This window comes from Nyctereutes procyonoides, unplaced genomic scaffold (genome assembly GCF_905146905.1).
Source record: "Nyctereutes procyonoides isolate TBG_1078 unplaced genomic scaffold, NYPRO_anot_genome, whole genome shotgun sequence".
NCBI classification, from domain to species: domain Eukaryota; kingdom Metazoa; phylum Chordata; class Mammalia; order Carnivora; family Canidae; genus Nyctereutes; species Nyctereutes procyonoides.
The window spans coordinates 102141953-102167737 of NW_026575125.1; the positions used below are offsets into that span (position 1 = coordinate 102141953).

At 40.8% G+C, this 25785-nt stretch overlaps 1 protein-coding gene across 1 annotated transcript in view; it reads right to left on the minus strand.

Moving 5' to 3' along the window:
• Positions 1-25785, minus strand: part of GPC4 (glypican 4) — a 111607-nt gene that overhangs the window by 35275 nt on the left and 50547 nt on the right. The gene's annotated exons all lie outside the window — the stretch shown is intronic.

Sequence of the window (25785 nt, forward strand, 5' to 3'; positions counted from 1 at the left end):
GCATCTGGCTGGCTCAATCGTGTAGAGCATGCGACTCATGAACTCAGGGTCCTGGGTTTGAGCCCCATGCTGAGGGTAGAGTTTATTTAAGAAAATAAACTAAAAACATCCATTCCCTTATGGAAAAGCTAAAATAATAAAGCCACCTACAAAAGACAAAAGAACTTTCAAATCAAGAAGATTGCTATACCACAGGAGAATCGGTGTAATAATAAACAGTATTAACTGTTATTTTAGTATTATTATTATTTAGTATTGTTTATAAACAATAAACCATATCATTCAATATCAACCCAAGGCTTTTTTTAAAAAATAAATTAATCAAGATTCTATGATAAATACTCTACAAATTATGCAAATGAGACATAAGTTTTTCTAGCTTTTGGGAGTTGACATTCCAAGAGAGGGTACCCTTAATGAATAATGATTTATAAAATATATGACAGCCAAAGACTAAGCAAAGACACCAGAGGTAGTCATACTGTGGGGAAGCAAAGGAATAAGTGGATTTCAAGGAGTTGGTGGCCAAGAAGAAACAATGGGAGTTCACACTGGATAACTTCAGGCTTTAAGTCACAAATGGTAATGGCAAATGACCCTCAAATTTCAGACTTTCTCATCCAGTATCTTCTGCAGTTAGACACTATTTTTGACCTTATGATACTGGGATATGTAGCCACTCATCCCAATATAGACTGATAGCTTCCAATAAATGTAATCTTTATGAAGTGATGTAGTCCTCAGAGTCAAGAGAAATGCTATAATATGCATCACTCCACAGCAGCTCGACCCATAAAGCATCTCCCTCCCCTACACCAACTACATTCTGCTTGTGGTTAGCACAGGAGGCTTAGGAGGGCTTTTTTTACTTTTAATAGATCCTGAATTCCACCCATACCTTGTTCCTCTTGCCACAGAACACAACTGTGCTTTGCAGAGACCATACCTCTCCTTCATAATGACTAGGAGATATGGTGCCACTGAAAACTGAACTCCAACAGTTATCTAGTTTTTACACGTTTACAAGCATTCACTGCCATGGTTCCTCCTGCTATTGCTGTTCATGTTCCACGTAAGATGAGAGGTCTGAAAACAAATCAAGATCACAGGTACTCAGGAATTGAGTATGCTGAAGACATATGCACCTGTCAACCCAACCATAAGTACATACAATAAATAAAGGGCTGGAGAATGATGAGCCAACCAAACACCACCAATCATGGGAAATGAACTGAGCCATCATCTGGCCATTGCTGCTTCTTGGCTAAGTGTGCTTAGAAGAATAAATCTTGACCTAAGACAGATATCACAGTGGCTTTGGAGATGTGGGGTACAGCAGATAAAACAGAGGTAAGCAACTTAATTTGACTAAACTAGGACTGTCAATAGCATGTATGCAAATCATGACAATCTTATATATGCCTGATCATTCTTCCTTCTTGGCAATTAAAAAGTAGGGAGAATGTTACTGCCACACAAAAAAGGGGGAATATGGTAATAAAGGACTATTGAGGGAAGGGAAGAGGTAAACAATCTTCAAATAACTTCCTCATTCAGAAAGAAACTGCTAAAAGTTTCTTTAAGCATTTTGGAAACCCTTGGTCAGCAGACAAATCTAACCCAAAAAGGAATGGGGGTGGGTAAGATTGTGTATAAGAGTTTAGGAGCAAAAAAAAAAAAAAAAAGAGTTTAGGAGCTGTGAAGCTTCAGAGTATCTTAGATCTCATTAGCCAAAGAAGAAGGTTGCTAAGGCTCAGTTTTCTGCAAACATCTTTGTTACAACCAAAAACAAAACTCCCTCTTCACTGGCTTAACAAGTTCACAGCAGGACTTTGGTACTGAGACACATAATTAACAGAGAGCTATCCAGTTGTCTCCAGGTTTCAGGGTTGAGGATTTCCCCCAACATGGTCTTAACATGTGAACTAATACGAAGAACCCCAACTAATACAGCAATTGCTGTAGTTGCATTAAATAATCCATCACACTCACACCTCACATAGAAAATTAATTGGAATGCTCAGAGTGAGAGCTTAAGACACGCAGGGCTATTTAAATGAATTATAATAAGGGGGCAGCTACTTTTTAAGATTGTCACAGGCTAAAATTCATCACATGCTGGTTTTCGAGTGCCTGCAAAGATTCCATTGGGGTATGCATAGAATCTCCAAGGCAAAACAATTCATGAGTTTGGAAAATAATCTGTGTTCAGGGGCTACTTATTGGATGCTATCAAAATAGGCTTCTAAGTCCAAGGGAAAGCCCACCTTTTTTCTACCGCCAATGCATACGCACACAGACACACAACCTGAAGACGGAAAATTTAGAGACAGCAGGAAAAAATAATTTTCTATACTTACGAAGGTGCTAGACAAAAAAAGAAGGTGCTAGACATTGAGGGGTATAAACTGCCCCACAGAAATTTTACACTGAGACACCCTTCAAAAATGGGTAACAGCAATAAAATTTACCAGTAACCTGCTGAATGAAAACAGCACCATTTCCACTGACACATGAATACACTGGAGCATCAAAAAGGCCCAGCATATTGGGGCACCTGGGTGGCAGCTGAATCTTGATTTCGGCTCAGGTCATGATCTCGGGGCCATGGGACTGCACCCCATGCCAGGTTCTGTACTCTGCACATGTCAGCTTGTCCCCTTCCCTACCTCCACTTGCTCTTGCATACGTGCATGCATGCTCTCATAAATAAATAAATCTTTAAACAAATAAATACATATACAAATGGCCCAGCATAGCCAGTGTACTGTCCGTTTCATAGCCACCAGGGGCCCCTGGCAGTACCTTATGGAGACCAGCTTATACCAGAACACTGAAGTACATATTTTTTGGCAATACCTAATTAAAAAAGAATCCACTCTCATTTTAGAGAGAAGGTATTTCCAGGAAGACTTTGTCTAATAGTAAAAGGCTTGCCTTCTGTAAAGGACAACAGAGTTAAGGGTAGACACTTGGCTAATGCTTCTGCTGGCAAAGTCGTCTTCCTCTCTGTGCAAAGCAGCCCACTCCAACAGGCTACTTTTGCCCATGTAGCCTTGAATGTGCCACTTATTCTGTCTGCATTTCTAAAAAGCATTACTTGAAAATGTAATCTGACATCTTTGCCCAAAGCCCTGTCTGAGACACACACAGTCCAAGACGCACTTGTAAATTAAATCCCAAGACATGCATACGCTACTGGGGACTCAGTGCCACAACCAATTTCGGCTGATAAGAAGTACAAGGAGGAAAGGGGGGGCCGTCTCAGTGCATTTGAAAATGGAACCAGGACAGCCCCAGTGGCTCAGCAGTTTAGCGCTGCCTTCGGCCTAGGGAGAGATCCTGGAGTCCCGGGATCGAGTCCCACGTCGGGCTCCCGGCATGGAGCCTGCTTCTTCCTCTGCCTGTGTCTCTGCCTCTCCTCTCCTCTCCTCTTCTCTCTCTCTCTCCCCCCCCCCGTGTATTCTCACGAATGAATAAATAAAATCTTAAAAAAAAATAAAATGGAATCAGAGCTCCGCATTCTGGTAAGAACTTGAGTAAACTCATTTGATTTTTAAAACTTAAGGGCACTTGGGTGGCACAGTTGGTTAAGCATCCCACTCTTGGTTTCAGTTCAAATTGGGATCTCAGGGTCGTGAGTTTGAGCCCCATCAGAGCCTGCTTGAGATTCTCTCTCTCCCCCTCTGCTCCTAACCATATCCCCCCACCATCATGCACTAGCTCACTCTAAAATCAATCAATTTTTAAGATTTCTGGGGCACCTGACTGGCTCAGTCAGAAGAACATGCAACTCTTAATCTTGAATATTTTTACTTAAAGTGCCCAAAACAATTTATATTAAAAGCCAGGGCACACATAGTATCTGAAAGACATTCTGCTAGGCTGCAACTGCTCCTAAAATGCTGTGTCTGAACAAGAAAGGCCTTTTCTTTCTGGAGATCTCCTTTCTGAACCTGGTGATCCTTTCTCATTTAAGAAAGATGGAACAGGGTGCCTGGGTGGCTCAGTTGGTTAAGCATCTGCCTTCAGCTCAGATCATGATCTCAGGGTCCTGGGATCGAGCCCTGCATTGGGCTCCCTGTTCAGTGGGAAGCCTGCTTCTCCCTTTCCCCCTGCCCCTGTTCATTCTCTCTTGCATTCTCTCAAAAACATAACATTAAAAAAAAAGAAAGATGGAGCAGTATTTTCTTGGCTGAGTGAGCAGAGGGACAATGGGATCCAGTATGAGACAGGTGGGCGCAGACAGTGCAACGGTAAGTGCTGGGCATATGCCTTTTTTTAAGGGGCTCTAGGTAATTCTGCTACATACACTTCTCTAAGAATTACTACTTGAAAGGCTTAAGCATTAGAGCCATGGAAGAGCTGGGAACAGTCATAAGCCAGTAAATTCAATAGCTCAGGTGACGATCTACAACTGTTCTTTGTTTCATCTATCTCCCTAACTCAACCTCCTCCTTCCATGACCTTTGCTGGATGTGCAGGGCTCTGTCCACATTATCTCTTCCTGGCTGCTTTCACTCCTTTCCTTTACCCTTACCATTCTGTGTGTCCCTCCTCCACAACTTTGGACTACACCGAGTATGAACCTAAAGGCTTTTGTTTTTTATTTATATTTGTTTAGAGTTCCCTGTTCTTCATTTAAAAAGCAGGTAAGTTGAATGTTTTATGGTTTTCTAAGGAAGCACCTAAATTAAGTTGCTTTTCTACATGGCCCTTGACTAATTTTTTCTCTGTGGGTCAGTTGCCTTCTAAAGAAAAAAAGGTCCCCTAGCCCTGTCCTCTGAGGCTTGGATGAGATTCAATGAAGCATGCTTTTAAAGCTTAACTCTATGTCAAAAAAAAAAAATCACTCAAATAAGCCAAACTTTTTTCAATCATACCAGCTCTATGTAATTCCTCTTTAGTCTTGATATCAATGCCTTAGTTTTCAAAGATGAACAAAGATAATCACAATAAATTACTACTCAATTCTGCCGAGTGTGTATTTGTTCTTTTTTGGAGGCACTTCAAATCAATGGTTAAACAAGAAGGCAATGAGAATGGGGAATCTAGTCTATCCTGTAATAGGACTTGGTGGCATAACATCTGTGGAAAATGTGCTTTCTCGTTTTATCTCGTCAACTTCCTTTTACCAAAGGCTGGCTCTGATGTACAAATGGGGTGTGGCCAATGCCTGTGGATGTTCGGTTGCTCATACTCACTTTCCCATAGAAAGTGTTACAGATGGAGATCGGTTCCCAGGCCAGCTCTCTGCTTATTTACTATCAACTAGACTATTTTTAACTGTATCTTACAACCACTTTTCTAGGTTTTTCTCAGAAAATTCATTTTGAAGTCCGACTACATGCCAAGAAAATGTCTCTCTGATTCTCACATACTTGGGGGGAATGGTGATAGAAGAATACTTGTTGTCACCACTAAGGTGTTAGTTTTCTGTATACATAGGAGATAAAGTTAATCTCAAGTCATTAGTCCCCCAGAGTTCTAAGTGGAGGGAACGGCAGCCAGAAACCTTTATGGGGCCTAGTGGCAGAGAACCCAGGCTTGCCTGCACCAGCAGGATTTGTAGGGCAAACGTTCTCTGCACTCCAAATGATTTTACCAATAAAACCACCAAATGCCATTAATAAATAAAAGAGACGCAAATTGTACCCTAAGGGTGAGGGCTGCAGAGAAGAACATTTGAGAAGAACGAACTGGAAAGCACTTTGTAAATTGCAAATGTAAGAGACTGTAATTTTTACATTGGTTGTTCTTGCAGAAACAGAATGCCTCACTTGGGTTTTGAAGAAAACTTAGCTCTTTACAAGGGGTTTTTAGAAAGGGACTTTAAAAGGTTCCAAATACTTAACAAAATTCAGAGGTTTTATTCTGCAAGGCTAATGGTAGTCTCAGGATAAGAGGACTCATGTGGTAAGTTAGGATCTGGGTTTGAGTCCCAGCTCTACATGACTCACGGCAGGCTCTGTGGAAAGTCAGAAAGTCACTTACCCACTAGAGCCTTACAAAAGCCCTTTGTAAACAAGGAAGCATTATGTAAATGAAAAAGTGCAATGAGGAAACAAAGACAGAAAGAAAGAACATCTATTATACCCTGATAAGCTACTGAAGTCCTCCAGGAAGAGACTTTTCTGACTAGTTGAGGGAGAGGGAGGGGCCAGGCAGGCAGTACCTTCTCTCCTCCGGCTAGTTCAGGGAAATTTCTCCTTCAAGGGTGGATTTTAGGGGAGTCAAAATAGCCAGACAGGAGGTGTTGAATGGCATGCAGAAGTGATAGTGAACTGATGAAAACAAAACGCAGACATCTCAAGGGCCATCAAAAGCAAAGCCCTAGGAGCTTAAGGAGACATGATGATGGAAAAAGATATGGTATCCTAGATGGGTCCCTGTAACAGAAAAAGACATTGGGAGAAAACTAAGGAAATCACACAAAGATGTGTACGTGAATATTCATAGTAGTATCATTCATAATAGCCAAAAGTCCATCAGCAGGGAGAAGCAAAATGTAGCATATCCGTACAATGGATCATTTAGCCATAAGGAGGAATGAAGTTCTGATACGTGCTAGAATCTCAAAACAAAACAAAACAAAACCCACGTGGCTGAATATCAAAACAAAAACACGCCACAAAAATAACACACAACTACGCAAAAGAAAGAGCCAGCCACCAAAGTCCACCTATTGTATGATTCCATTTATATGAAATGTTTGGCATAGGTCACTTTACAGACACAGAAAGTGGATTAGTGGTTGCCTAGATGAATGGGCCATAAGGAGAGGCTACAGCTAAAAGGTAGGGGATTTTCTTTCTGGAATGATGAAAATGTTATAAAATTGGTTTTGGTGATGAATCCACAATTCTGCAAATATATTAAAAGCTACTATATACTTTTTTTTTAAGATTTTATTTATTCATGAGAGACAGAGAGAGAGAGAGAGGCAGAGACATAGGCAGAGGAAGAAGCAGGCTGCATGCAGGGAGCCAGATGTGGGACTGACTCCAGGACTCCAGGATCACACCCTCATCCAAAGGCAGAGGCTGCTGAGCCACCCAGGTGTCCCAACCACCCTACACTTTAAAAGGGCAAACATTTAGGATTTGAATTGTATCTCAATAAAAGCATTAGTAAAATTTTAAAAACTAAGAATATCAAAATATGGTAGGGACTTCAAATAATAATGCGTCTTTACTGGTGTATCAATTGTAACAATGTACCACACTAAGGTAAGATGCTAATAATAGGAAAACTATCCTGTGCTATCCTCCCAACTTCTGTAAATCTGGAACTCTTCTAGGATAAAAAGATTATGATTATGATTATTTTAAAGCAAGTGCCAGTTTTCAAAGGAAAAAGGGGAAATGTGTGTATATGTGTCGGGGGGTGGGCTTTCAGGAAGCTTTTAAAAAATATAAACAATTGGTGTAATTTTCCTAATGGGACCTACATTAAGCTATTATTTGCAGGGGGTGATTTCCCTAATCCCTCAATTGCTACTTTACTTTTTCTAATTTTTATTTGTTCCAAAAGTAAAACAATTCTTGCCATCAGTGTCAAGAGTTACCAAAATGATTTCTGCTCACTTTCTAGATCTTTAAATCCATGCAGCCACAAAGTGAACTGAAAAGCAGGTTGCTGTGTAACTCCAGTGCTTCCAAGCCACCTAAGAACCCCAGGAGGAATATACAATGTTCTGCTTCCCAAGAACAAAGAAAGAAAATCTCAAAAGGTTTTTCATACCCCCAGTGGGGAGGAACATATACATTAATCCACCCTCCCCTTTGCAAAAAGGAGTGAAATAACCACACAGGATGCGCAATGCACTTCGAAAGCCCTAAGTCATTTGACTCAAGCCTTAGTAAGAAAGCATATAAATTATGGTTATTATGCAGATGTAGCATTTGAGATCACCTACCAATCAGCAGGAGAAATGCAGCTAGTTAGTATTTTGCAAAACCTTGCCAAAATACAGCTCTGGAGGGCTTAACACTGCCAATTATTTTTAGGTCCACTAATCCTATAAGGTAGGCTAGAGAAGGCCAATCGGAAACACATAAATTCGGAAACTCAGTTGTATTACATTTTTCTAAGAATATCTTCCTGTAAGTGTAGTTGGAAGAGTTAGCACTGCTACTTTAAAACTCCATGCATCGTTCCAACGAGCTTGCAACAGCTTGCAAATCCACTCCAGATAGAAATCAAGCAGGGTTTTTATTGCTTTTTAAATGATAAGCAAATTATGAACCAAAGTTTCTCTCTGGCAATCCTGGAACTCCATTTTAGTGGTAGTAAACCAAAGGTTTCCTCAAGTAAGGCCTATCAGCCCAAGTGAGTGAGTGGTGAGAAATGCACTCTCTGCCGTAGGTTACCAGTCATTCTTGAGCAGCTAGAGCATTTGCATGGATCTTGCACGTTTACAACCACTTTGTTCAAGGCCTCTGAGCTGGAATAGTGATACTGGTGATTAACCCCACACTCTTCAGTAATCTAGAGGACCCAATACATACTCCCTAAGCAGCAGGTGCTAATGAAGGCTCACAAAACTGAGTTGGGGACTCTTCAGGGGTTGGCTAGGGGCAGGCAGGAAAAGACGAGCACTAATGAAAGAGAGCTTTTCTTGTCCGGGCTTTAGGAGTATGTAACTTGGTAGCACATTTGAGAGTTTCTCTCCAACACCAATTTATAATTGTCATTGGGCTCATAATTTAACAAAATGCCTAGAGGGGTAAAGGATTCCAAACATCTCAGTTCCACATTTGGCTATCCATAAAAAAGTAGCCTAGAGACGAAATACTATTCATTGGCTAGGACATTCCTTTCTCTGGGGCCAAACAGTACTTCTGGCACGTGTGTACCCAAGCAATGATGCATCACAATCCCTGGCAGAGCAAGGCTTTGGTAGAGTCATCTCTGAGACAGCTAGTCAGGCCAGGCTTGGAGGGCCACAGGGAGGGATTTCCAGGGTGGGGGAATGCTAGCCACCAGCATCTCCCTCTTTCTCTGCACACCTGCCTCTCCCCCCCACCCACACACACACCACCACAGTGTGCAGAAGTCTTAATGGTTGTCCCCTTGAGCAGTCTTCTGTGGGCAATCACTTAAGACTACAGAGAAAGTGGATGAGGGAGAGTATCCTCAGAAATACAGGGAGTGATTTTCCTTACTATTCCTAAATAATCTCTCCAGAAACCCACAGGAACCCTGTTCTCTGATAACCTGCTAAAGTCATTTAGGTTAAGTATTAAGTAGCAAGACCAGAGAGGGTCAACAGCTGAGTCCTGAGTTTATCACAGGAGTGGTGGAAAATGCAGCCGATGGATGGGGAAGCTCACAGACACACACTTGCTCTAACACAAATATGAACACCTTTCATTTCGTGTACATTACACAGGTCATGGCGGGTCAGGAACATTTTAAAAAGTAGCTTCTCTTTTTTTTTTAATGGTTGTTTTCAACTTGGGTACCTTGGAAAATAAAAACCCTCCTAAGCTTTTTTTTTTTTTAATTAATTTTTTTTTGCTTTTTTTTTTTTACACTCTTTCATGATACACCAAAAATTCCTCCCTCCCAAATACAGTGGGAAAATAAGTCTTCAGTAACCCACTTTCTAGGGAAAATATACCTAAAGAACAACTCATTCATTATCATGAATCCTCCCAAAGACATTTCTCCAAATGGCTATCTAGAAAGCTTTTATACTAAGTGGTAGCAAAGTCTGCTGCTTTACATAAAGAAAAATTATTCTCTAACATCAGATTTCATGCCACATGAACCATTCTTCAAAATTCTAGCCAGATGCCAATGAAATGGTGAAGAAAGAAAGATTTACATTTTCAGTGTTTGTACGTACATAATAACATCCCTCAAAATCCACTTCCACAAAATTCTTGTTCGAGGTCATGGTGAGTTACAGCTTACTGTGATAGACTTGCATCAAGGGACTCTTAATTAATCTCCATCCCATGGACATGGACAAGAGCCACAGGTGAAGAGAGGTTAGTTTCTGTAACATGAGGGGGAAAACTCTGCACCTTAGTGCAGGCAGATGCAGGAGGGGCAGGGTCCTCCTTTTACAGGGCTGACTTCCAACCCTCAAAAGACCTCCTCTCCTCACCATTATCAAATACCCTCGCACCTGGGCATACATTCTAGAATTTATTACCTTTTAGCAAGTTCTTTGCTATTTAGAAAATGTTTGCTGACAGAAGTTTCTTGTTTTTTTTTAAAGGCTTTATTTTATTTATTCATGAGAGATAGAGAGAGAGAGAGAGGCAGAGACACAGGCAGAGAGAGAAGCAGGCTCCATGCAGGGAGCCCAATATGGGACTTGATCCTGGGACTCCAGGATCATGCCTTGAGCTGAAGGCAGACAGATGCTCAACCACTGAGCTACCCAGGCGTCCCAAGAAGTAATGTTTTCAATGTCTACTTCCTCTTCTAGGTCATTTATTGGAGCTCTAAGTAAAATCTGTCTTGGTCCTAATTTGGCAGAGAATGTCACCACTAATATTGCTCTCCAGAAAATTATCTTTTCTATTCCATACCCTTTGCTTCCTTCCTACAAGTCAACTGTATAATGTTTGATGGAACAGTCCCACACTTCTGTGTTGATGCCAATTATTTTAAGTTTCCTTGGCTTGGTGTGTAAACTCACATATAGCTTTCTGGAAGCCTAAGTAGATCACCTGTACTGGTTTCCCTTTGTCCACATATGCTTTAGTTGCTTGAAAACCATAAAGTCATTCATTGGCCAAGCATAGCTTCCCCTCATAGAAATGATGTTGCCTTTCCCAGAGCACTGAGTTTAAGTTTTCGGTGTTCTCACTCTTGATTAGACACTCTCCTAGCTCACCTTTACAGTGAGGAAGCCCATGTCTGATTGGGATTTATCCTCATGGCAATCCACTAGAGCTCCTTGGCACCACTCCATCCCCCATCTTACCTTTCAGAATCTTTCCTTTAGGATCAGACCTGTTGATTAATTACATTTGATTTGTTCCTTAGGATTAGAAAATTTGCTATTATTTATCACTTCTTGAACTAGTTACTTCCACCGGTCCACCTCACAAGATTATCTGGGAAGAGAACGCTGCCTTAAAAATGTTCCAAGCCGGGCAGCCCCGGTGGCGCAGCGGTTTGGCGCCGCCTGCAGCCCAGGGTGTGATCCTGGAGACCCAGGATCGAGTCCCATATCAGGCTCCCTGCATGGAGCCTGCTTCTCCCTCTGCCTGTGTCTCTGCCCCCCGCCCTTTGTCATAAATAAATAAAATCTTAAAAAAAAATGTTCCAAGCCATTTCAACAACAGTTTACTTTACCCAAACTAGCCTTTGACCCAATTTGGCAACACAAAAACAGTAATGCGGTATTTATCAAGCACCTCTTACGCGCCAGATACCATCCATCAGTGCAGAAAATACAAAAGGCTTGGTCTCGACCGTTGAGAATTACAAAATGCGCAGACATGAATTTTATTATCGCTCTACAGGCTTTTTCTTTCTCCCTCTTACTCTATAATCTGAATTCCTCCAGCCCCTATCCCCCAGAATCTTCAAGGTCCTCTGATCTTCTCTTAGAACAAACAACTCAAGCTCAAGACAGGAGAGTTGATACTTTTCTAGGCAAATCCACCCAACCCATGCTTCTCACACTGGGGCTTCAACAGATGTGCTTCTGGAGGTGCCTTTGGACAAATTGGGAGAAAAAGTCACATACTCAAATATAACTCATGCGTTACCAGATATACACTGTGTTCATTTTTTGAGTCCTCCAAAACAGCAGATATTTGTTTGGGCTCAAAGGAGAATCTTGTAATGAAGGAAATAAGCAAACTCCATGGGAACATGGTTCAGCTATCTTTCTTGGTCATCAAAGCAAAATCCACAAAGCAAAAACTTCTCACACAAATGCTTTTTAGTTATTTGGCTGGACACATAAGGTCACTAAACATTCAATTTTATTTTAAAACACCCCATTTCTCAGATGATGTTAATGGTTTGATTTAAAAAAAATTGGGGCGCCTAGGTGGGTCAGGAGTTGAGTGTCTGCCTCTGGCTCGGGTCGTGATCCCAGGGTCCTGGGATCGAATCCTGCATCAGGCTCCCGGCGGGCAGCCTGCTTCTCCCTCTACCTATGTCGCTGCCTCTCTTTCTAGGTCTCTTTCTAGGTCTCTCGTGAATAAATAAATAAATAAATACATAAATACATAAATAAATAAATAATCTTTAAAAAAATAAATAAAATAATTTTTTTTTTAAATTTAAAGTATCAAATTCTGATCACTTAAGGCTGAACTTCCCTAAACTTATATTCCAAATGACAAGAAATCATTGAAATGGCCCCATTCAATTTCCCCAACTGAGCTCTCAGGAAAAGAGCTTTTAGGCCTTTGGGTGACCAACACACCAAATAGCAAAGGAGTTGTGATACTACACAATTCCTCTGTGCCACATTAGGAGTAATCCCTATTTGTTCTGGGCTCTGAAAACTGATAAAAAGGTGCTTGAAGCAAAATGCAAGGTATCAGGAATTCTTCAGCTGGGCTGCCATGCCAAGCTACCTACCATTTTACTCTTATTTCTTAAATATCACAGAGAGGGAAAAAGAAAGGCAGATCTTGGGCACTAAATTGAAGTATTAATGTGATTATTTATGACTTAAAAAATTTAATTCCTTATGGAAGAAGATGAAACAATGACTGCTGCTTTGCCAACAAGTGACAAGGAAAAGAAAGAAAACCAGTCATTTGCTCTGCATTCAAGTCCCTACAGGCCTATTCAATTCCTGACCATCCTCACCTGCCAGATAAGAGGCCTCATCATAGTTACCCCAGGGCCACATAGATGTGAATGTTCCCAAAAAACAAAAACAGAAAAAGCTAGTGCAATGGAGGTAGCCTGGCCCTCATTACTGCAGAACTGTCAGATAACCAAGAATGAAGGGCTGCCTATTACCATCTTTGCTTTGGGTGGGGATGAAAAGGAAAGAGGCCATTCTAGTGTGAGCCTCTAAGAAGAAAAGAAAGTTGCTGTCAGAGGGCTGACATTGGAGTCACTGCAGAATGGTGCCATCATAGAACCTAAGAAAGGCAGCAGAGCTTCAGAAACCTGGGCAAGGACAGACCGGGTGGCACAGTGGTTTAGCGCCACCGTCAGCCCAGGGTGTGATCCTGGAGTCGCAGGATCGAGTCCCACCATCAGGCTCCCCGCATGGAGCCTGCTTCTCTCTCTCCCTGTCTCTCTCTCTCTCTCTCTCTCTCTCTCTCTCTTTCATGAATAAATAAATAAAATCTTAAAAAAAAGAGAAAGAAACATGGGCAAGAGTCGAGCTTGAGACATATGTTCATCATTCAGTGTCAGACAGCTTGCTATGGACTGAAGCAACTGAGTAAGTGGGTGTGCGTTTCATTATGTCAATATCCAACTTGCCTTCCATAAATCTTTGGGTCATGGGTCAAAGCAATGAATTTGGTCAAATATCTGATCCCGAGGAAGTTCCAATCACTCACTTGTAAAGCAATGAATTTGGTCAAATATCTGATCCCGAGGAAGTTCCAATCACTCCCCCAGTGCCAGAATGTGACCCATCATCAAGGCCACAGGAGTGAGAAAGAACAGACAAGAAATGGGTGAGGGACGAAGATAAGGAAGTTGGTATATGACCCGGGGCTGAGGAGTGGCAACCTGGCACCAGGGCCTCAGGTTCCACAGCAACTCTTACCAAGCAGAGGGACATGTTTTCCTCCCTAGTTTCCATTACACAGAGGCTGCAGATGGCACACCATTACTGCTGCAATTATTGACTATAATTATGAAAATCTGCTATCTTTGATGTGATAGCAAAAATTATTAAAATGGCCCTTCTTAGAAAAAGAAGGGCAATAAATATAGCCTCCTTTGCAAAATTCAATGACCAATTTCATACCAGGACCTTCTGCCAGAAAAGAGATCATCAGTTTAATATGCTTGTTTTCAGCTTCTCCCCTTCAAGATGTTTTATCCCATGTGGAAAATGAATAATGACATTTGGTTCATGACATATTTTAAGAGTATACTTAAGGGTGCTTCAAAGGAAAATAAAAGGGTAAACTTCTCCTTGCAGACACACACATGTGATTTGCACAAGCTCCTAGATTTTTCTGCTCCCACAGTACCCAACAAGAGGTAATTTTTTAAACAGTCACCGGGCGCCTGGCTGGCTCAGTCAGTGGAACATGCTTCTCTTGATCTTAGGGTTGTGGGTTTGAGTCTCACGTTGGATGTAGAGACAACTTTTTAAAAAAACTTCAAATTAAATGAAAATAAAAGTCTTCATTTATGAGAATGAGAACAAATGGCAATAGATAAATGTCAGTCTTGGTTTAAAAAGGTAACACTTGGTGGTGCTGTGCTTATCTGTTGGAATTAGTACATATTTTCATGTACTTAAATGGTATTGGTAACTAGAAATATCAAAAGTGAAGGGCTCACTTTGGTCTCTTTGTCTTCTATAGGATCACAAACCGTGCAAGGTCACATTTTAATTCTTTTCTTAATCTACCTAATCTTAGGTTGAAACTAAGTCATAATCCCAAGTGTAGCCCATGTTAAAAGAGCACATACTTTAACACAGTGCAAAATTTTTAATCATATTCTGGAAATCAGTTTCAGAAGGGGCCATTTCAAAAGCTGAAGCTAAAGCAAATGTCCAGCATTATAAGCCCTGCTTTTTTGCAAATGAGTGACCTAAGTCAGAATAAGTCTGACCAGGCTAAGTGGGGTATGTCTATTTTTAATATATGATCCCAGCTCAATACAAAAACATCAACTAATCTAACTCAAGTATAAGTCTTCTTTGATAAATCAATCATACAGAATATTAATACTACAATAAGCTTGGAGAAGAACCACAGTTTAATCTCAAGTTTCACAAACATTTGAGGAGGTGCTTGGTGGCACAAGCCTGAGCTTTCATTTGGCCTATATGACCAGGTTGAGTATGGGTAAATGTGGAGCATACTTATAAAAAGGCATGGTTTGGGGGCACCTGGGTGACTCAGTCGGTTAAGTGTCTAACCCTTGGTTTCAGCTCAGGTCATGATCTCATGGACTGGGAGATCAGAGCCTTGCTTCAGGCCCTGGGCCCTGCACTCAGTGGGAATCTGCTTGAGATTCATTCTCATTCATATTCTCTCTCTCTCTCTCTCTCTCTCTCCTCCCCCCCCCCGCCCCTCCTCCTGCCCTTCCCCCCTTGGCATGTGCACTCTCTCTAAAATAAATGAATCTTTTTGAAAAAGGCATGGTTTCATCTTTGTGAGATTAATCTTCATGATTTGTGGGAATAAACAGAAACACAACTTATGCCAGGGATTATTACGAAATGAGCCTGTGTTAAAAAAAAAAAAAAAAGAAAAAGAAAAAGAAAGAAAAAAAAGTCATGACGCATCTTGCTTATTGGTTAAAATTCTTATAATAGCAGTGACAAATTTGGTGGCCCTGGAAGAGTAGACAGAAGCCAAGCTTCTTTTTCGGTACCAAACAAATGAAGAAAGTCACAACAAGTAGGATGCTCACTGAATAAAGGGAAGAGAAAAGCTTTCCATACACAGTATTGGCCCTAAGTCTTTGAGGCAGGCAGGCTCCACGTGATATAAAGAGCTTAAGCACATTTGAGTTAAACAGGCCTGAGTCTGAACTCAATTCTGTGCAACTCTGGTCAGTCTCTTCACTTCAGAGACAATTTCATCTTCTAGAAAATAAGGACAAAACTAGAACCTACCTCACAGAATCACTGAAAACATTAAATGTATATGGTGCCTCACTCGATAATAACTATCATTATAAATACTGCCATCAGAAAATACTCTCTATTCCTCAGAAGGTGGGTCCTTTCTAGGCCTCGGGATTGGCTATATATTTAAATGAAGAGTGTTGTTTTCTTGTTACTCTTCTACTAGTAGTAGTCGTCATCATCTTTCGGAAGCATTTATTTTTAAAATTTACCCACCAAAGAGCAATTTAGCTTTATTTAGCCAAATATAAACTGTCTGTTGGTAAAAATCCAGGCTACAGCAATACCACTCTGGGATTACAGGCTAGAAAATCTTCTCTTTAATTCTGAAATAGCTGTTATGACCCTGGAGATTAATGAAAAACAAAGATGGACTCATATGAAACTGCCATTGTTTTAGGTCAAAAAGGTCAAGTATCAGCAATTTTATATAGCCTACACCTGATTATTTTGAGGAATCAACTTGGCATTAACATCCAAATATCTACATATCAACTATGAACCGTTTGCATTCTAGAATTCCTGCATTCACGAATACGATTCAGAAGAGTAAAAGAATATTTACTTCCTTAAATATGCACCTTGCTTTTTACAAAATGTGTGTCTAGGGTGTGCACTATGTCACTGCACCTGTCCCGACACATGATGGCCTCCTCCTTCATGGCCAATCACTTTGCTGAAAGCACACCCTGCTCTATCAAATAGAAGTAGATGATTCAGAAATTTAGAATATCTAAGGATAAACATATGTCAGAGAAAAAACAAAAAAAAAAGGAAAGAGAAAAGAAAAAAAAATCAACAAACCCACCCTGAGATGAAGGGAGTTTGTTCCCTGTCACATCAAAGGGAGGGAGAACAAAGATGGAAATGACAGCTCCCTGCACAATTGTGATGCATTTAAGTGCCATTTTTTTGATGTTTCTGATGAGAGTGTATCGACCTCAGATCGTCTGTCAGTTTAGCACCTGATCACCTCCTTATACTCTATTTCTTAAATATTTCTGTCAAATACATCTTCCTCTGCTAGGTTTTTTTTTTCCTCTGCTAGGTTTTAGATGGGCACCATAGATTTCCCTCCATTGTCCTCTTACGATTATGCAGAAGATTCACAGACACGAATAAGAAAAAGAAAATTCATCAACATAATGCTTAACCTGCCAAGATGTGTAGGCAAGGTTTGGAGATGAAAAATGACGGCTTCCTGAACAAGTGTTTCTAGAAGTGTGTGGGAGGAGTGTGCAGAGAGGGAGGGAGGAACAGGTGCGTTGGGAGATACCCTGGCCTTGGTCCTTAGTAGCTTATAGGAAGGAGGGCACCACATAATCAGATCAACAAGCATGTAATGGCAATCACAGCACTATAATTCAACAGTGTGATGGGGAAAAGAAAAGTTCCAAACCCATTAAACGTAGTAGTTTTCCTTATTTTAGGCTAAGAAGCTCTGGCAAAACCAGGCATTATTGAGGGAGAAAGAAAGAATTCCAAAAGTAAACAACGTGCAAGATGCCTAGAGATTGGTTTAAAAATAGAGAGAAAAACAAGCCTTACCTATTGTTACCTCAGAGTAAGTGCTCCCAAGTACTTAAGATTTAGAGAGGGCTGCAGAGAGAAGGGAACCTTTAGCGAGGCTAAAAGGCAGAGTGAAAAGGAGTGAAGGTATCTTTGATGAGATAAAGAGCCAGTCCAGATGAAGAAGAGAGAAAAGCCCATAAGGCATTGCAGATTAGACACAACCTTAAAAACAGGCAGGAGCAACTTGCAAGAGATTGCAAAGCCAAGAGAATAAGAGGCTGTTTTTGCTCTATCAAAGGGAGGAAGCCATTTAGAGCATCGGCCGCCCCACTTAATCACAGTCACCAGACTAAAAAGGAGATGGTCGATAGACTGAATGAATTCTTTGTCTTCTAAGGAGATTCGCATTCCCAAACCAGAACACTGAACTCCACAGGTCAGAGGTACTAGATCAAATAGTGGTAAACATGATGCTCTGCATCTAATCAACAAACCAGGAGTAGATAAATCACTGTGACCAGATGGTATCCACCAGCCAGTTTTGAAGTAAGTCAAGAGTGAAATTGTTTTGGCCAACATGTGTAGGCTGACTTTACAAACAGCCACTGTGCCCGAGAGACTGGTGCTTGTCAATGCAATTCCTAAGCTATTCATAAGAAGGGTTCCAGAAGGGACCCTGGGAAGTAGAAACCAGTAAGACTCATTTCCATACCAAGCAGGCTGGCAAACTTTAAAATAAAGGTGCAATCACTGAACATTACAAAAGTAAAGCCTATGGGTGAAGAGAAAAATAATTTGGCAAAGGAGACAAGTCACGTTCATCTAATAAACCAGAGCTCCTGGGGTGGGCAGTGCAAGAAAAATATGCAGTTGGATAAAGGGACCCCTGTAGATCAAATGTACAGGGGTGTTAAAAACACAACAGAAAATAATACCCACGCCACTATGTCCTGGCACTGAATCTTGAAAGAGAAAGAGGGAGCTCAGCAAAATTTGAAAGTTGGATGAAAAGACAGGGGCAGTTCATTTCAGAGATGTGGGAGAGACAAAAGAAGATAAATTAAGGTTCAGTGTGGAAAGATGGGAATCTTATTTCTTTTAATCAAGCATATGGAGAGGCTTTAAGTATTCTTTTTATAGTCTCCTGATATACTGAACATATTCAACAACCAACCCTAGAAGTAGAGCAATGGCTCATTTACACACTGCTTCAACTTTTAGAACACCCCAAAAAGCAAGGGAAGCTTTGGTCTAAACAGAAACAAACAAACAAAAAGGGGTAAGTGGGATCCCTGGGTGGCTCAACGGATGAGCACTTGCCTTGAGCCCAGGGTGTGATCCTGGAGTCTCAGGATCGAGTCCCACACTGGGCTCCCTGCATGGAGCCTGCTACTCCCTCTGCCTGTCTCTGCCTCTCTCTGTGTGTCTCTCATGAATAAATAAATAAAATCTAAAAAGAAAGAAGGAAGGAAGGAAGGAAGGAAGGAAGGAAGGAAGGAAGGAAGGAAGGAACAAAAAAGGATAAGAAAAAAAAACACTCAAAGTCTGTAAAATTTGCTGTAGAAAATTGGAGCCACCCTCTGAGACACAGACTTTATTTTGCACACAAATATTCCAGTTGCATGTTTAACCAACTCTGCTGTCTGATTTCTAGACATTCAGTTCTGCCCTGGATGAAAAGAGCCCTGAGGACTGACTGCTTTAGTGAACCATTTCTTAAATGATTTTCATGATGACCCTGAGTCTTCCTTTCTTCCTTAACTGATTACAGTTTGTATCCTTTTATTTATAAGCCAGGGGAATAAATATTTCAGAAATATTTTCATTGAAATGTTTAGAACATTTTTAAAAACTATTTGGTATGTGAAAGAGTAATTATCTGGAAAAATCTCTTACTCAAAATATTTCCTTTTCAGATGAAGCAAGATAACGAAGATGTTATTTTAAAGCCACAAGCATTAAGGTCAACAGTTGGAACAGGATGCAACTCAAAAGCTTCACAGAAGTTCTAGATGTATTCAGAGAGCAGATCAACAGGGTGATTTATTAAGGAAAATTCACTTGTTTTGTATATATTTAGATTCTTTGAATTTGTGTTCCAAAAAAGAACATTCATTTTCCTTCCACCTGACCACGGTGTCCTTGCCAGAGACACAACTGACCAGAGAACTGACCCATGTGGCAAGGCTATTTTTCCTTTCAAAAGACATCAAACAGCTGATTCATATTAGCAAAAACATTAATCTCAGAAGACTTAGAAGAAAAGAGTTAAGTAAACGTGAAAATAAGGTTTATTTCTTAGAATGGGCTTATTTATTTCTTCAAACACGTATCTTCCCCATTGAGAAAAGAGATTCTGCTAACTGCACTCCTCACCATTCTTAATTCCTCTCAAGACAAGCCTGGTTTAGTGAGGGAAACGTATCCAACATATTCGAGAAGAAAACAAAAATAGGATGCTTAAGGGAAGCCAAATCTCAAGACATGCACCTTTTAGGACAGGCCACTGTGCACATCAGAAAAGCACCATTTTTGGTCGTTGTCATAAAAGGTATGAAGTGCTCCAGGAAAATGAAATGGAACAAGCACTGGGTAACAGCATGGAAGGTCAAAATACCAATGTTTCCTGGAAAACTAAATTCATGCAGAAGTTCTATCATTCCTTCTCCTTCCTATCAGAATACCCAAATGCAAAAGTTACTCCTCTCTCACAGAAAAGAAAAGGTCGCAAGGCAGGATTCTGAATAAGGAGAAGACTCCTGAACAAATCAAATACTGAATCACGGAAACAAAGATACTGAAGAAAAGATGGGGCAGGGAGAAACTGTGGCTCACTCATTTTCATCCTAAAAAGGCCAGTGTACAAAATGTCACATACCATATCTGTACCCTACATATGACACAGTACTAATGTTCTACATTTGAAAGAATGAGTTAAGAACAGTTTTACAATTTTAAATAGCCTTGTTCTGCAGACTGAACTTTGATATAAACCCATCATTGCTCCCAGTCTCTCACAGGGCATTTTATAAATGAACGTGTGTGTGGCCATGGATGGCACTTAGCACTGATATTCGGAGATCATTTCTTTAGAACAATGGCCTCTTAACATTTCCTACTTCTTAGCGGGATCAGACACTAAAAGCGCCAGAGTAATGCCTTGCTAAAGAAGGGATGAAAAGCTTACAATATTGCCAGCATTTCCGAGAGAAACAAACATCCTCTGTGAGGGCTGTCCTGAAAACAGCCCTCTGTGGTGGCTCACACAATCTTTATTTCATGAAAACCTACACAATGGTGACTTTTCAGTGAAAGCTTGTCAACTCCTGGTTTCCTCTCAGATAGCTGCTGTGGGTCCGGACCCCCTCAAACTCCTTCCACCACACAGCTATCTCCAACTAAAAAAAAACAGGTAAGTCAAGTCAGAAGAGCCTGGCTAAGGGTAGGGAGGGGAAAGGGGAGGATGGGTTTCTTGGCAAAACAAGTGGTGGTGATGGTTTGCTCTTCTGACAGAAAGCCGGGTCAGGCATCATAGGGAGCTGGGGATGCCATGGCTGAGAGGTCAAGAGGCTCCTGGGTCAGTGTCATCACCACTACTGGTTCTATAACAGGAAATGAACCACATATGCGTGCCCTCAGCCAACAATCTGACAAGTAATGCTTGTTTTTAAACACATAGTTTTGCTGTAATGCTTGTGTTGACCCGGGTTCCACATGTTGAAACAGAACACGTGATGGTAGTTGTAGGTGGTACTTTGGAAGTAATTAAGTCATGAGGATGGAGCTCCCATCAATGGGATTAGTGCCCTTATAAAAGGGGCCCTCACAGCAGACACAATCTTCGGGGCACCCCGACCTTGGGACTTCCCAGCCAATGAAACTGTGAGAAATACACTTCTGTTGTTTAAGTCACACAGTCTCAGGGATTTTGTTATAGGAGCCAAAATAGACTAAGTAAGAAAAGCTAGTTTTTTCTCACACCTTTACCCAAACACCCTCAGGCCTTTTATTATGAAAATATGCCATTTACTGGCTGCTCACCTGCCAACATTTCCTGCGTTCTCCCTAGGATGGAAAACAGTGAAATAAGGTTACGTGTTAAGTAAAGGCTATCAAAGTTTCTAACCACTAAGAAATGGAAGAGATCCATGGCCTTGAGATCTGATTTCCTCAGTTTAAGGAAGAAAAGACGAAGCTCCCTGCAAATGTGAGCGAAACTGTCCACAGTGGCATGGTACGAAGTCATCTGGGATCTCCTGCCACCCAGTTTGATATTCCTTATCAATAAAGTGAACCCTGACATTAGCCATTAGGGAAAAGCAAATGGGAAATTCATGAGTCCAATATAGTGCTAGACCCAGTGCTCATCCCCCACCCCCAACCACTTAATATCTTCCCCCAACTATTCTTTAATTAAAATATAATTCATAACATTTAATGTGTACAGTTCATTGGGTTTTAGTTTATTCACCAAGTTGTGTAATCACTATCTAATTCTGGAACTTTTGCATCATCCCAAGAAGAAATTTCATGCCTATTAGCAGTCACTGCCACTCCATTCCCCCAGCCACCCATACACATCAGGTCTAGGCAACCACTAAGCTCTGTTCTGTCTCTGTGGGCTTGCCTATTCTGGACATCTTATATGAAAGGAAGTGTAACATGTAGTCCTTCTGTACTGGCTTTCTTCATGAAGCATAAAGTCCTTAAGGTTCATCAGTTGTAATGTCTCAGTGCTTCTTTCCCCTTTTATGGCTATATGTTATTCTGAGTGGACTGCACCAGGTTTTGTTTATCTATTTACCAGTTGATGAATATTTAGATTGTTCCTACCTTTTTGCAACCATGACTGCTGCCACAAACATCCTTAAATTATATTATTCATTATATTATTTGCTTTTATTTTGACATTGGATACAGACATTGATAGGAAGCTCTTAGCAACACTAAAATCTTAGTAATATCCAAACTTATTTTTGCTTTCTTTTTTTCTTTGCCCAAAGGGTTTCAAATTCTCTTAGGCATATACATAACTAGGAATGGAAGCTCTGGGTCACATGGGCCAAAAAGTCTATGCTGAACTTGTTGAGAATCTGCCACCCATCGACCTTTTGGAGGTAACAATTCCATCTGGACCTCAGATATAAGCTTAACACAAGTTATTGGTCTCCAAAAGCTAGTTGCTCTGGCCACCAGAAACAACAATGACATTTAAATTGGGAGTGATGACCAAAACAAAACAAAACAAACCCCAAAACATGGGTTTTAATCTCTCAAATAAGAAAACACACTTAAATTTAGTCACTACTTCCTGTTTTCATCCTAAAATTTAGATGAGGCATTCTGAACTTCAATACACACGCATAATTGTAAAAGTGGAATGAAATGGTAAATAAGAATCAGATACCCACCTTTCTTTAATAACTCCCATATGAATTACATCTTTCAGATATGGTAAAAGGAATACATAACTTTCTGGATAGGAACACAACAAATTATCTCAAAGAGATGTAGATATGAATGCTGCTGAAAAATCTAAGAATATCCACTGTTCCTGACACAGCTAAAAACTCTGCTTCTTAGAGTTACTAAGACATTTAAGACAGTCCCATTCTCTAAATTAAGAGACCTTACTAATGCAGACATTATCAACTCATTTGAGGAGGATAGCCAAGGTGGGTAAATGGTCATTCTTGTCAAAGATGGGGGGTGGGCAGCAATGGGCCTATCTTGGAGAGTCACAGAGCTTGTTGATTTCTTTTCATTCTGAAATTCTTTTTATTCATTACTAAGGCTGCTGGGCAGAGCATTTTCCATGATCACTGCTGCAGATTTTTAGCCCCAAAGCCAAATACTTTTTTACAACCTCCTCAATTTGTTTCTTAATGTTTTATTCCATTTCAACTATAGTTTTTTGATGGCTGCCTGTAAGGCACAACGCCCCCCCCCCCCGCCATGGTTTCCACTTAATTTTTAAAACTTCACCTTTTTATCCCAATTTCATTAACCTTTCACCACTCCCATGCTTGCTCTACCTATATTCCCACAAGCTATCTTTTTCTTCTCTAGTCAATGAACATTTATTGGCTACCTCATATATATCAGGCATGGTGCCAAATTCTGAGGGTAAGAAATGAGCACATTCTCTGCCCTAAAGGAGCTCAGAGTCGTATAGATTATCTCAGCAGTGCGTCCTCCTTCTCATTTCCATCACAGTTATGACACCATCTTCCCAAGCATCCATGTCAAAACCATCTCTTTGAGAGCCTGCTGAGTCTGAGATTTGGCTATCTTGATGTTTCCTGTTCCCAGGAGACCCTCTGCAACGGGATATAGACACTGACAGGGTAATCTCTTCAGAACATGAGAATCTTCAGAATCTCTACCCTTATTTAATAAACCAAAGTTGGAATGATTTTTATTTTCAAATGTTTTTTTTTTAAATCACAGTCTGTAGGTTTTTTATTTTTTGGTAGAAAAAGGAAACAAGCCTGTTAAAACCTGCAAGTATGCACTATTTACTGCATTACTCATCTTTCCTAAATAGTTGCAGCTGTTTTGCAAGTTTTTCTATGCAAAACTATGGGGCAACATCCTACACTGGATGTTAGGTTAGAGGGCATACGTTTTAGACAATAAGATCAGAATGGCAAATGGCTGGATGGTAAAATATTCACAAGCAATCCCTCAGGAGCTGTACAGAAAGAACAGAATACTGTAGCAGGACATTCATCAGCTCTCCGGGTGTTTACATGCCTTCTCAAGTTCTTATCAGCTTCATGGATTTCAGGTCAAATGTAATGAAGGCATGAATCAGGTATGCATGGAGAGGATTCAAGTTTAAAAGTATTTCAGTTCATAATATCAAGTTCCAAGACCCAAGCTCCAAATGTTATCATTACATAAAAGTATACACATATGTTTTCAATGGTTCTGTTCAGTGGTTCCCATACTGTGGGTCTTAAGAGGTATTTGTTCAAAGTCTATGGATTTACAGGTCTGCCAAGGACTCTCTGCACGCTGAATACTATCTCACTTACAGAACACACTATAGTTTTCTTGAACTACAAAAGGTTGGGATCCACTGCAGCCAACACTCAGCACTACTGTGCAGGGAGATCAACAGGTAACAGAATGTAGGCAGTTCACGAGACTGTGAGCAAAAAACAGTTGCAGGTAAAAAAAATCCAATGAGCTGGTACACTTAAGACAAATTATCAGAATGGTTTAGGAAAGGATGGTGAACCCTTCTCACTTATGTACACTCAGCAAACGGTCACCACAGATGACACCAACCCATATCCTGGTGGAGCAAAAAGAGAGAGGACAACATTGCACAGTATCATCTAAGAAGCAATGATGAAGAAATCAGAAACCATGGTCCTCGAAGTGACAACCACTAAGTGGCTGTGGGATGTGGGGCAAGAATCCCCCTCTCTGGCTCTCAAAGACTTCATTCTGTAAAATGACTTTTACCTCCTGTCTGGCTCCAACATTCAGAGGAGCTCTAAGATCATATGTTCCCATGATTCTGTTTCTCAGAGGCACCCAGGGGCCTCCTGTGGAGGGCAGAGTTGACGAACGTTAACCCCCAAATGAGCTCCTAGACTGCATGCCTCTGCAGCAGCCAAGGGTTTATTTAATTCACCTGAGCATCCTGAGGGCCACATGAGCTGGGTGAATTGCTCTCAATAAATACTTGTTTTGGATGAATGTGAGGGCCAGAAAGGGCTTATGACCACAGATGAATATCAAATCTCTCACCGCTTAGTCAAGTGAGGTCCTTAGAGATTCGTAGGGAAATCTTCTGATAATTTCTGATTCCTTCTGCAGTGAATGTACTTTCTCTTCCCTGCCTCTCCAAGCTCAACGGCAATTTCTACATTCTGCATTTAGTAGCAGGCCAAATACGGTAGCTATATTTTAATAGATTATGAGACTAAAGCTATGTCTACCTCTGCAGGGTGGTTCAGTTTTATACATTCCAATCTCTGACCGCCAAAAGCTGGGAACCAGCGGGGCTTTCAGTCCATTACATCTGCAAGACTGGAAGCCGGCCAAGGCTAATGGGGGGACATTTTTAGAGATAATAAACCGGCCCCTCTGCAGACTTTTGCTTTAGAAGCCAATTTAAAGTTACACCACTGACAAACAGAATATGATTCCCATTCTATCAAAGGGTGAAGGACTGAAAAGCAGTAATGAATTAAAGCAAAACACTCTTTCCATGGCCACTGACAAGACTAACCTACCCTCAAGTGAAAACCTAGCAGAATGGAGATAAGGCCATAGGACCAATTTCATAAATCGTAGCCAAGCAAAGCATTTAGCTTTCAGGATCTCAGTTTCCCCTTTCACACTGGATGCCCTGTAGGCTATTTCCAGATCTAGTGTACTCTGGTCTTTATTTAATTTTTCAATTAAAAGAATCCAGGGGAAAACAAACTATTGGGATTACATCAAGTGAATAAGCTTTTGCACAGTCAAGGAAACCACAAAAGGAA